This window comes from Grammomys surdaster, unplaced genomic scaffold (genome assembly GCF_004785775.1).
Source record: "Grammomys surdaster isolate TR1022 unplaced genomic scaffold, NIH_TR_1.0 126187, whole genome shotgun sequence".
NCBI classification, from domain to species: domain Eukaryota; kingdom Metazoa; phylum Chordata; class Mammalia; order Rodentia; family Muridae; genus Grammomys; species Grammomys surdaster.
Window position 1 is genome coordinate 6022293 of NW_021620993.1, and position 14234 is coordinate 6036526.

At 40.4% G+C, this 14234-nt stretch overlaps 1 pseudogene; it reads right to left on the minus strand.

Annotated features, from left to right (window-relative positions):
• Positions 1-10132: 10132 nt before the first annotated feature.
• LOC114612943 lies at positions 10133-11018 on the minus strand (annotated as a pseudogene).
• Positions 11019-14234: the final 3216 nt, after the last annotated feature.

The following is a 14234-nucleotide window of genomic DNA, read 5'->3' on the forward strand; positions in this document are numbered from 1 at the left end:
GTTGCTGGGATATCCTGCCCTGTTTGTCCAATGTAAACACTGGAAGATTGTAGCTTTTGGGACGTATAGGGAGGAAGAAAGAGAGCTCTCCGAAAAAGAATCAAAAAAGTTTGTAGAGATAATCTATTGTGCACTGTGTAAAAGCATTCGTCTGTCATTAAAATGCTGATTGGCCAATGAGCTGAGGCAGGATTAGAAGATGGAACATCTGGCAGAGATGAAGAGAGAAATTCTGGGTTTGAGTCAGGAGCTGGGTGATTTGCATGAACACAGAGGAATACCACATGGCAGGATGTACACTAGAATAAACGGGATAATCAAGTTATGAGCTAGTCAGGGAAGAGGCCCAAACTTATGCCCTAAGCATTTATTCATAAATATAATTAAGTCTCAGAATCATTATTTCTGGAAAAAGAAGTCAGGTGGAAAAGCCCAAAGTTACAAAAGTTTTTTCCTTTTGACGTTTTGGTATCCTATTCCAGTAATCCCAGCACTTCTGATGTCAAAGTAAAGGAGCACTTTGGGAATTTGGGTTTTTGTTACAAACTCAGAAATATTGTAAGTGTTCTTTGCTTTAGTATGGGGGTATGGAACTGCTACAGACTATCCACAGCAGCTGACAAAAATTTGCCTCATGCTCTAGCAGAGGTGTGGTTTTGCCAGCTGCAGATAGTTTTTGTGATTGTATGATGTTTGGAATTCTGAGAACTTTTCAGAGGGGCCCAGAAGTGAGGCAGAGGTTGTGGTTGTTTAGGGAGGTGGCTGTCATTTGTTAATAGTTGCGCTCAAAGAAGAAACAAGAAGAAAGAAATTAGATTCAGATATTTCTCCCCTCTATTCTTCTTTCTCTCCTATCTAGTGATAAGGGGTGAAACTAGGGGGATAAAGAGTGGAAAAGGAAGAACCCACAAAGTAGCAAAGACCATCTACAAATAAGGCCATTTCTATTAGTGAAAAATGAATTTTCCTAGCACCCTGCTCTCCACTGTCAGACTGCTAGAGTCTCACAATTAAGCTTAAGTTGTTTATAATTTAAGAAGATATTTTTGAGCTGGTCAGTGGTGGTGCACGCCTTTAATCCCAGCACTTGGGAGGCAGAGGCAGGCGGATTTCTAAGTTCGTGGCCAGCCTGGTCTACAGAGTGTGTTCCAAGACAGACAGGGCTATACAGGGAAACCCTGTCTCAGAAAAAAAAAGATATTTTTGGTTGATAAGTGCAAGTTATGATAGAAAGTTAATTAGGTACAGAAATTTAGAATCACCAAGATGGGATAGATATATTTGGCAACCTTAGAATTGCCAAATACATATGGACTGGACATTGTGAATGTAATTCTTACTTGATAGTTTTCATAATTTTTTAATTATATATAGTTTATTGATGTTGAAGAAAGAGCCTTTATTGGACTAAGAGGGAGAGATGTCAGAATTATTTTATGTGCATTGGTGTTTTGCCTGATCATATGTCTGTATTATGTGAGGGTGTCAGATCTTGGAACTACAGACAGTTGTGAGCTGCTGTGTGGATGCTGGAAATTGAACACAGGTCCTCTGAAAGAGCAATCAGAACGCTTAACCACTGAGCCATCTCTCTAGCTCCCTGAGGATGTTTTTGTACACTGTATGAAAATGTGTTTCTGTCCTTCCTTTCCTGCTTAAGGCACTTCTGGTTGGTTAAAATAAAAATCCTATGGCCAATAGCAAAAGGCAGAATAGTAAAGCAGGACTCCGAGACAAGAGAGGATTCTGGGAAGAAGTCAGGTACAGGAGACTCACCTCTGAGACATGGAGGAAGTCAGATGAAACTGATGAGAGATAACCAACCATGTGGCAGAACCTAGATTATATAAATTGGATAATTGAATTTCAAGCTAGTTAGGAACAGGCCTAGCAGAGGTCTCCATATCATTATTCAGGAAGAGCAGGCATAGAAAATCCAATCTGGTTACAAGATACATTTTTGCATTAACATATGTATGGAATATGTAGTATGCACAATTCAGATAAAGATGAATATCTGCTCTTTGAACATGGAAGGCATCTTTCTTTATAAAGTCAAGTCCCATGCTATATGAAAGGATGACATGATAAGTCCTGAGGACTCTGTAGCCAACAAGATCTGTTGGGTATGTAGAGATATTTTCATGTCTCAGCCAGCCTCAGAGCTGTTCCCATGAACAGAGATCAGCATTCATGTCACCTGTCTTGTTCTTGGTTTCTTTCTTCATATCAATTGCCAGAATTTTCAGGAGGTCCCTCTCCCTCAGTCAAATCTGATGTTTATCAATTTTGAAGGAATCCATAGCTTTTTGTCTCTGCTGTTGAAACAAAGACAAAACCTTTCCCCCATCACAACACATTTCATGCCTTTCATTCTGAAGGTATCCCATTTTTTGCTGATCTAATTCAACAGGTCTTTCTAAAATCCACTGTTTTTGTTTGTTTGTTTGTTTGTTTTTTAGCAGCTGTGCTACCTGTTTGATTGACATTTTTAAAAATTCAAAGTCAATTAAAGCATTATTCACTCTATCGTTGGGAGATCCCATATCCATCTTCTGTTCAATGAACATCTCTTTCAATGTGTAGTTAGGTCTTTTTACAATTGTTTGATCTGTAGGATTGTAAGATGTATCTGTAACATGTTTTATGCCATACCATTTAAAAAATGGTTGTAGCCGGGAGGTGGTGGCGCACGCCTTTAATCCCAGCACTCGGGAGGCAGAGGCAGGTGGATTTCTGAGTTCGAGGCCAGCCTGGTCTACAGAGTGAGTTCCAGGACAGCCAGGGCTACACAGAGAAACCCTGTCTCAAAAAACCAAACCAAACAAAACAAAAACAAAAAAACAAACAAAATAAAAAATGGTTGTATTCTAACAGATGTATAAGTCGGAGTATCATAAGCTTTAATCTTCAAAGTCATCTCCAAGATGACCATCACCACTTGTAGTAAATGTGAAATCTCAGAATCAACCATGTTAGAACTCAAGGAAGAAGCCCATTGGAATCCTGGGTATGTATCCTTAGTATGATGTATCAACATATGTACATATTGTAAATTTCTAAACTCTATAGAATAAAACATACAGCTTATTGTGTGACATTGTTCTGAGGTGGCATTCTTAAACAGAATCTGTATTCTTAACTCAGCATAAGTTTCTTTAGGAATTTAATAGGCTGCCAATTTGCAATCTTGTCATAAGGTGACACTGTAGGCTTTAGATTGGATTCATCTGATGATACTTTTTTCTTTTTTTTTTTTTTTAAAGATTTATTTATTTATTTTATTTATGAATAGTACACTGTAGCTGTCTTCAGATACACCAGAAGAGGTCATCCAATCTCATTACGGATGGTTTTGAGCCACCATGTGGTTGCTGGGATTTGAACTCAGGACCTCTGGAAGAACAGTCAATGCTGTTAACCGCTGAGCCATCTCTCCAGCCCGATACTTTTTTTCTAAATCAGAGGATTTTCCAATCTTTTTTCTGTTGTGGACACACACGCGCACTCACATACATACATGCACACACACTGTGTAGCTGTAGCCATTTTGTTCCATGGCCCCCAGCTGTTTCATATTGTTGCTGGAATATGCCTACCAGTCATTGACAGAAAAATAACTTGACTCAGAGCAGGATCATGCTGACCACATCCCCATTATGTTCGTATGTCCTGAGGTTTGTTAATATTAAGGAATTCCACAAAGATTTTCATAAGACCCATCAAGTTAAGGGTCAGTATGAACTGTTATGTCTAAAATATCTTGAGTCAGAGCTGACCACCAGACAGCACTTCCTGGACCTACATGAGTTCATTGTGGCTTTTATGGGTTTTTTTCCTTTATAAGCTGACAGAAAAAGATGTTCAGTACTATGGCTCAGCCCCCAAATTCTGAGATATGGTCCTGATTGATCAGTATTAGGGTGTGTGTTGAATAAACCATCCCTGTCTGACTGAGATCAGTGTTTGTGTGGTTTGTGAATCAATCCCCATACCACAATATTTTTATTGCTTCTAACCTAGCATTTAATTGTTTAGTCTTTTCCTTCTCTAATTCTGTTTTATTATGATCTCTCATAAAAAGGATATGTAAAATTATAATCATTACTGAAAATATAATTATTTATATGCTGATAATCATACAAAAATTATATAGGGTTCAAGTGCCATTTCTACAGTGTTTCCCTTCAGCTGCTCTGCTGTCCCAATTTTGGGCAGAGGCACAGTCTCCCTCAAAGTGCAATCAGCTTTGGCCAACAGCTATACCTTATGCACCCCACCCCCAGCCCCAAGCTTGCATTTTAAGTACTCATGCACATCCATGTGGCCTGGCTCCAGTGCCCTGATACCCTGGCTGCCTAGATCTCTCAAGCACATGCTCGAACCCTTCTCTGGGACCATGCAACACTTGGGAGAAACTGTCACCACTTTGCCCTGAGACACCAAGAGAGCAACTAACTTTTCTCTCAGCAGGGATTTCCTAAAGAAGCCAAGCATTAGGCCTCTAGAGGTCTTCCCTGTCTTTTGCTCCTTTTCTGCTGCTCTTTCACTGGAAAACCACCTTCCACCTGGTACATTTTCTAATACCCAAATCTTGTCTAACTAGAATTCTGTGCCATCTGTTGGATGCCAAGTGTAAATGTGTGAGCCTTTCTATGCCCACTCCAGCTTCAGAATAATGACACAGAGGCTTATATTTATTTACAGTGCTTTTGGCTTTATGGTAGGATTGCCTACTACTTGCTTATAACTCAATTATCCATTATACTGATTTAAATTCTGCCAAATACTTGGTTTGTTACCTCATCACAGTTTCATACATCTGACTTCCTCAGAGTCTGAGTGGCAAATTTCAAGTACTCTTCTTTTTTTTTTTTATTGGATATTTTATTTACATTTCATATGTTATCCCCTTACCCCATCCCCCACCCACCTGGGAACCCCCCACCCCCTTACCCCTCCTCCTTCTTCTCCGTGGATGTAACCCCCACCTACCCCCCCACTCCCACTTCCCCACCCTCAAAATTCCCACCCCCTGGGGCGTCCAGCCTTCATGAGGTCAAGGATCTCTTCTTCCACCTATGCCCAGCAGGGCCCTCCACTCTTACGTATTCAGCTGAAGCCCTGGATCCCTCCCTAAGTGCTCCCAGGCTGGTGGTTTAGACCCTGGGAGCTGTGGTTGGTTGGTATTGTTGCTCTCCTCATGGGGCCACAAACCCTTTCAGCTCGTTCAGTCCTCACTCTAACTCCTCCATTGAGAACCTCATGATCAGTTCAATGGCTAGTTGTGAGCATCTGCCTCTGAATATATCAGACTCTTGAAGGCCTCTGAGGAGACATCCATATCAGGCTCTTATCAGCATGCACTTCCTGACTTCCACATCAGCATCTACCTTTGGTGACTGCACATGGGATGGATACTCAGGTGGAAAGGTCTTCAAATGGCCCCTCCTTCAGTTTCTGTCCCTCACTTTGTCTCCATATTTGCTCCCTTGAGTATTTTGTTGCTCCTTCTAAGAAGAACTGAATCACCCCCACTTGGTCTTCCTTTTTTATGAGCTTCATGTGGCCTGTGAGTTGCATCTTGGGCATTTCAAGGTTCTGGGCTAATATCCAATAATCAGTGAGTGAATACCATGTGTGTTCTTTTGTGATTGGCTTACTTCACTCAGGATGATAATTTCTAGTTCCATCCATTTACCTAGGAACCTCTCAAATTCATTGTTTTTAATAGCTGAGTAATACTCCATTGTGTAAATATACCACATTTTTTGAATCCATTCCTCAGTTGAAGGACATCTGGGTTTTTTCCAGCTCCTGGCTATTATAAATAAGGCTGCTATGAACATAGTTGAGCATATGTCCTTGTTATATGTTCGAGCATCTTCTGGGTATATGCCTAGGAGTGGTATAGCTGGATCCTCAGGTAATGCTATGTCCAATTTTCTGAGGACCGCCAGACTGATTTCCAAAGTGGTTGCACCATCTTGCAGTCCCACCAACAATGGAGGAGTGTTCCTCTTTCTCCACACCCTCGCCAGCATCTACTATCACCTGAGTTCTTAATCTTAGCCATTCTGACTGGTGTGAGATGGAATCTCAGAGTTGTTTTGATTTGCATTTCCCTGACGACTAAGGACACTGAACATTTCTTTAGGTGCTTCTCGGCCATTCGAGTTTCTTCCATTGAAAATTCTTTGTTTATCCCAGAGTTCCTTTCTCTGTACCGAAGTTCCACTTTACTATTCTATCTATTGCTATAGGCCGTAGGGTTTCTATTTTAAATAGACAATGCCTTGGTCAGGCAAGGAAGGAGAAAAACATATCTTGGGTTTCTATTTTAAATAGACAATGCCACAGGCAAGGAAGGAGAGAAACATACCTTGAAACATTGTACAAAAACATCACTCCAACATAAATATAAAGCAATAAAATCTTTGCTGGAACTGTTCCTGCAAATTGACAATGTCTTATTCTTCCTTTCATAGTTAAATCAGAAACCTGTAGGCATATATTTTTCTCAACCTACCTTAATAAGCATTCACCCTCTCTAGCCCACCATCCACCAGAGGTAATGACAAAGAAAGGTTATTAAGATATGGGGGAAGTGGACCTGTTTAGAAATAGTTCTTTCAGGTGATTCCAATCCCACATGTTCTCAGTCCAGTACACTAGCAAGCACCAAACACAAATCACAAATCAACATATGAGCCAGCAGCTGCAGTCCAGTCTACTTGGCAGATACCACACACGAATCAGCAAAGGCAGTTCAATCCAGAAGAAATGTCAAGGCTTACCAACTAGCCCAAGCCCTCCACAGAAGCTGCAAGAAGCTGTGGGAACCTCAAAAGAAGTTCTTTTGAGAAGTATCTCTCTATGAAGTCACCACAAGCGAAGCTCAGCAAGCCAAAATGTTAGGTGAACCAATATATTTGTGTCATCAGTGAAGAATAGCAAGGTAGAACAAAGTGAACCAATGCTCAAGCTCCCACTGTCTGTGGAGTCATATTTCTATTCCTTCTATACATCATGCATCCTTTAACCTGTGTGCCCAGCAAAACATCATTTGACATAATTGACTTTCAAAAGAAACCAAGAGTTTCTACTTCAGAAACCTTTTCTATATAAGTATTTAATTTTTTACCTCTTGTGTGTTAAAATATACAATCTTCTCTATGCATGAGAATTCCTGTGTGAGAATGAGTGGAATGCAAAATAATTATAATACAATCAAGCTTAGGGTCCAAGCTATCCACATGTACATCCTGTAATCTCTTTTTTACCAAAGGCAATTTTTCAGTTTCAACTGATAATTTTCTTGGACTATTTAATTCTGAATCACCTTGAAAAGTTTGAAATAAATTACTTAGCTCTTGAATAGTTAACCTAATTGTGAACTGTAGTCAATTAGTATCCACCAGAAATTTTTGAAAATCATTAAGAGTTTGTAAATGATCTTTTCTGATCTGTACCTTTTGTGACTGTTTTTTTTTGTAAACCTATCCTATATCCTAAATAATTAATAGAATCTCCTCTCTGTATTTTTTTCAAAAGCAATTTGTACTCCCCAACAAGCCAAAATTCTCTTTACTTCATCCAACATTTTCCCTAAGATATCTGTATCAGAATCAGCCAGCAAGATATCATCCATATAATGATAAATTATAGATTCAGAAAACTGTTCATTTCTAATTGTTTCTAATGACAGTTATACAAAATATTGACACAAGGTGGGGATGTTTAACATTCCATGTGGCAAGAACTTTTCAGTAGTATCTTTTAGTTGGATTTTCATGGCTAAATGTAGGAAGGGTTAAAGCAAATCTTTGATTACTCAAGGGATATTAGGAAAGATCAATCTTGTAAATCACTATAGTAGGCTGTAGGCTTAGGTTTTTTCAAAACCTATGTTTTAAGATTTATTCATTTATTTATTTATGTATGTATTTATTTATTATTTTATTATTTAAGTATGCTGTAGCTTGCCTCCAGATTGTAGGATTGTAGCAGTCTTCAGACACGGCAGAAGGTATTGGATCCCACTATAGATTGTTGTATGCCACCATGTGGTTGCTGGCAATTGAACTCTGAACCTCTGAAAGAGCAGTCAGTACTCTTAACTTCTGAGTCATCTCTCCAGCACTCAAAACCTACTTTTAATAAGGGTTCTTAAACACTTCAATCCCCCTTCTAGCCCACTGTCCAAAGGTAAGGGAGAAAAGTTGGTAAATAGAACAAGGGGATATGGACCTGTTTAGAAGTAGTTTTTTGAAGGGATTACAATCTCTGTCAGGATACCAGCAGTCCAGTTCAGTAGTGTCAGGATACCAAAAATGAATCAGCAACAATGGCACAATTCAGCCAGACCTCCACCAAATTGGCACAAGTCAGCAGAAGCAACCAGGACCAGCCAGACATCAGAAGTTTTCTGCCATGCCTCTCTCTCAAAAAATTGAAAATCAGTGAAGATGTGAGATCAATAAAGTGTTGCTAAGGTAGTAATGCATATGCCCCATCACTGTCCATTGAGTCCTATTCATACTCTTTCCAAACATCATGTGTCCTCCCATAGGTCTTGCCACAGCAAAACACCACCCAAGTCTGCATCACATGACACAACCAGAAACTTACACATCAATAGGTTATGCCTTTAACTAAGAAGTTAAAGGGATTCCAGATTATAAGGAAACCATAGGCTGAATTACTTTATTGACTGCTCTCAGATCTGTTAACATCCTCCATTTTGCAGATTTCTTTTTAATGAGAACTATAGGGGAATTTCAAGGGCTGATGGACTCTTCTACATGTGGAGCCTCCAGCTGCTCTTTAACCAGCTGTCCTAGGGGCTGGAACGTTTCTTTACTTAAGGGCTATTGCTCTATCCAAACAGTCTAGTCAGTTAACAATTTTAATAGGGCAATTGGTACACTATCAGCAGTGGCCGCCTTGTAAATTTGAAGACTCAGCTTCTTCTGTGTCCTCTTTATAGACAGCCTGGACAGTCTGTAACTATATTTTATAACATTTTTTATACCTTTATCAGGAACATCTCCTATTTTACACCTTGTCCCTGAAGTTGGAGGAATGCTAATCTGTATAAAAAACAAACAACAACAACAAAAAACAAAAAAACAATTTTTTCTTTTGCCTGGCCCCTGCTCCTGGAATGACAACTGAGACTAATCACTTATTAGTAAATGCCTAGGCCATAAGCATTGGCTCATTCCCTGACTAGCTGATAACTTATTTAACCCATTCAATATTCTATATCTTTCACATGGTCAGTTACTTCTCATCTGCTTCATACATCCAAGTCTGGGGCAAATCTCTTTATCCCTGAGTTCAGCTATCTTGCTGGTCTATGACAGTCTCCTCAGCATTTCCAGGTGAATCGTCTTTTATTCTAACTTGAGATCACCTATTTGGCTTATAACTTCTGCTCAGCAACCATGCTTCTCCCTCAGTATCTTGCTTGAATCTCCCCTGCCTCTCACTATTTCCCAGAATCCTATCTTTTCCTGGCAGTGTCCCACCTCCTATTTCCAGCCTCAGCTCATTGACCATGGCATATTTATTGACAGGTTATGGTTATAAGAGATTCTCTCTACAAATCTTACGTTTCCCACTCTTGAAATAGATCTCATCCTCATAAATTCATGGCTATATCTGCCATATATTCCTTAATCATTTATCTGACCTTCTGGTCTTATATATTTATTGTATTTAGACTTTGTTTTACCTAAGACAATGTCCCAATCTCTACAAGTTGTGTAGATACTGTTTGAAGGGGCTAAGCTGGATTCCAAGAATCTTGTGAAATTATTGTTACAACAGCTCCTGTATCCAGTAGGACTTCAATCTCAATTCCATCTCATTGTAATTTCAACTTTGGTCTGTTATTATTTATAACACTTCACCAACATATTTTTTCTAGTAGCTTTTGTATCTCTTGCTCTATCCATTTGAGCTGCTCTACTTTTATCAAATGATTTAGTTAAGTTTAAAGCAGCTCTGTCTGATATAGAATTGTCTCTCTTTGTCTAGCAAGCTACATGGCGTAAAAGTAATTCTGGCTTTTCTTTTTTCTTTTTTTTTTTTTTAAACAAAGCTGTTTAATTAGGTTCTTAGCAGTTTAGAACACCAGTTTGTGAGGATACATCCAGTTTGTCAGGGAGAACTGAGATTGAAGGTAGCCCTGGAGCTGAGGAACAGCTTTAATCTTCGGCAAAATCTGCAAGCCCACAGTTTTCTGACCAGCCTTTCGCTGCTCTGTAATCTTGTATTTCTCCTCTGTGTTGACGATCTCACCCTCTTGATGCCTGGGCTTGCGCAGCTGCTGTTTCTTGAAGTAAGCGTCAGTCAGGTATTTGGGGATTTTAGCCTCGCTAATGTCAACTTTTGTAGAGGTGGTGATGACAGACTTCTGGTGTGTTCTGTGCAGAGGAACTCTGTTGATGGCAAGAGGGCCAGTCACAAGTAGCAAGCCACTGCCCAGCTGATTCAGGAAAACCACTCTTGCCCCTGTGGCGCCCAGTGAGGATGATCACGGCAGTCCCGGGAGTGATGCTGGAGCGCAGCCTCCTCACACGTTGGCTGAAGAAGGGCTTTTTGCTGTGGTTCAACAGCTCCAAGGCACATCTTTGGTAGGATAATACCTAGGCATTTTTCGAAGGTTTACCACCCAGGTGCCACTGTTCTTGTCCCCACCAACTGTTTTTGTGACAGTAGCAAGGACCTTTTCCTTCTTTTCAACCTTGGTCTTGGCAGCTGAGTATTTCCTTTTGTACAAGGCCTTTCTGGAATGTATAGCAGATCAGGAGTACCTGACAATTCCTCTAACCAGGACAGAGTTTCCCCTTCCTGGGCTTTTTAACCTTAAGTTTACCCTTTTTGGCTGTGCTAGTGGCCTGGGCACCAGCAGCTGGGGGACCAGAGGTAGCAGCATCACCACCAGCCTTCTTGGCTCAGTTTTTTTTTTTCTCCTCTGTATCAGGCTTGTCCACCTTTTCACAAGCCATCTTGCAAGACAGGAAAGAGAACTGATTCTAGCTTTTCTATGCCCAGTCTAGCTCCCAAATAAAGACATGGTGACCTGGCATATTTATTTAAAAAGCTTCTTGCACTATAGCTTAGCAGGTTCTCATCTATTCTAACCGCAGTCTAACCTATCTAAATCTGCCTACTCCATAGCCATGTGCCCCAGTACTTTCCAGCTCACTCTTGTCCTGGCTGCTCCTGTTCTATAGTGTCCTCATGGCGACTCCCCTGGTAACCTGCTCATGGTGAATCTTCTGGTGAATTCTCTCTCTTTCTGGTCCCAACCAGAGACCTTTCACTGGGATCAGAAAACCCACTCCTCCTCTCCTACAAACCTATTGGCTGATCAGCTTTTATTACTCAATCAGATGTGATGGAAATTAATTTTTACACATCATTAAGACAGAAGATGTTCCAGTAATAAAGACATGCCAATATCCAGACTGCAACCAGATCCCTGGACACAGTAATCAGCATCTGAATACACAGTGCACGAAACTATCCCATAACATTTCCCCCTTTTAGTTCAATAAAGACTCTTTTCTCTTACACTAATAATATATATAATAACAATTATGAAAACTATCACATAAAATTACATTCACAATGTCCAGTCTATTTGCATTTGGCAACCTTGGAGAAAATACTGTAATCTATCCTAACTTGGTAAGTTCACAGTTCTGTACTTAAATCATTTTCTATTATAACTTGCATTTAACAACCTAAAAATATCTTATTAGACCTTAAAGCATTTTTTTAAATCCTAAACAATTTGTTGTAGCTTGAATGTGCTTGGCCCAGGAGTGGCACAATTAGGAGGTATGGCCTTGATGGAGTAGGTGTGGCCTTGTCCAAGGAAGTGTGTCACTGTGAGCAATGAGACCCTTCTCCTAACCACATGGAGACAGTCTTCTCCTGTTTGCCTTTTGAACAAGATGTTGAACTCTCAGCAACTCCTGTGACATGCTAGCCTGGGCACTGCCACACCCCCACTTGAATCTGTAAGCCACAGCAATTAAATGCCATCCTTATAAGAGTTACCTTGGTCATGGTGTCTGTTCATATCAGTAAAACTCTAGGACAGAAGTTGGTACCAGGAGTGGGGTATTGCTTTGATAGGTCTGACAATGTTTTTGTTTGAAGGAATGTGGATTTGGGGACTTTGTTTAGGAAGCAGCAGAATGCTTTAAGTGGGGGCTTAGTGGGTTATCCTAGTAGGAATATGGAATACCTTGTTGCTGAGGGTGATTTGAACTGTGGAAGCCTGGCCCTACAGGTTTCAGAGGAAAAGAATTTTAGTATCTGGCCTAGAGACTAATTTGGGATATTTTGGTGAAGATGTGGTTGCTTTTTTCCCTTGTCTGAAGAGTCTGCATGAGGCTAAGTCTAAGGTGAAGAGAATCAGGTTAATTGCATTGACAAAGGAAGTCTCAGAAAAGTCCAGCATAGACTTTGCCCTTTGGTTTACTCTGATGAAGAGCATTCTGATCAAGCATAGCAAGCTTAAAAATAAAAAAAGATAAAATGTATGGTTCAAGTAATAAGGGGGCACAAAGATGGAGTTGAATCCTATGTTCTAGGAGATAAAGAGATCAAGAGAGTAGTGATCGAAGGGCAAGATCCCACCCAGCTAAGTTTATTGTTTGTGTTTATAGTTGAACAAGGAATAGTTTGGATTTTTAATCTGGAATGAACTACAATTCAAAAATGACTGTTATCTGTATCCTGAGTGTGGAAGACACAGGCTTTTGATCTACATCTTGAGGAATAGTGGCTATGAAAAACTTAGGCCCAGGCATGGTAGTACACATGTACACAACATTTAATCCCAGTAGACAAATCCAAGTAGATTTCTGAGTTCAAAGTCAGTCTGTAACAGCAAATTCTAGGTGAAGAAAAGCTTAAATCCAGGCATGGTGGTACATTCCTTTAATCCCAGAATTTAGGAGTCAGAGCCATAGAGATTTCTAAGTTTAAGGTCAATCTACAAAGCAAGTTCCTGAACAGCCAAGCTTAGGCAATGAGGGAGTTGGAAAACAGAAAGGAGGCAATAGAATAAGGGGGATCATGTTTCAGCCCGAGCAAGCATAGAACTCTGCTGCTTCAGCCATATAGCTCTAACCTTAGAGTCCATAATAGAAGAGACTACTGGGACAACTGATGCTTGTTGAAGCTAAGAAATTAGTGGTAGCCGGGCGGTGGTGGTGCACGCCTTTAATCCTAGCACTTGGGAGGCAGAGGCAGGCGGATTTCTGAGTTCGAGGCCAGCCTGGTCTACAGAGTGAGTTCCAGGACAGCCAGGGCTACACAGAGAAACCCTGTCTCTAAAAACCAAAAAAAAAAAAAAAAAAAGAAAAGAAAAGAAAAGAAATTAGTGGTAATAAAGAGACCCATATCCTGAGGTGAAATCTCCTGGGAAGTGTTTTCTAGGATCACAAAGAAGCTGTGTTCCAGAGATAGCCAAGGTTATACCTCATGCTTTGGCTGGACTCGGTAATGTGTAAGAGTCACCCAAGTGGTACTGGTTTTGAAGGTATGAATGGGTCATGGAATGCAGCTGAGGCTTGCCACTGTGAGAGGCCAGGGAAGGACATTGATGAAGGTGCAGCCTCAGTTGCAGTTGATGGCCCAGGACTGAAGGGATCATGCAAAGGAGTTGAAGTTTGGCGTCATGAAGAGAGCCTATGAGAGTCTATTGGTAAGCCTAGTTGCAGTGGAGGACTCCAGTGAATTAGAGATGCTAGTACATCTCAGAAGCTCAGAAGATCATGTATGGAACAAGAAGCCTTAAGTTGAAGTTGACTTGGAGACCCCAAGATGTTAAAGATACCAGAGCCATGGGGTACCTGCCAAAGAAAGCTGCTAACAGGGAGTGGAACAAGCCCAGCAGAAAAAAAGTTTGTTGTGGTCAACGAAGATGAAAAAAGGTGTTGGAGACTGCTTTGACATCTGACAGGGAGATACAGAGTTTAGAGTTTGCCCAGCTGGTTTCTTGTCTTGCTTTGGGGATTACAGTTAAATGATTAGATGAATCTCAGAAGGGACTTTGAACTTTGAACGTTTAATATTGTTGAGACTGCTATAGACTATGGAGACTTTGGAAGTGGGAATAAATGTACTTTTAATATGGTATGGCTAAGTGTAGCCGCCTTAGACTCATGTATTTGAAGAAGCCTATAGTGGCCAGAGAGTTGAAT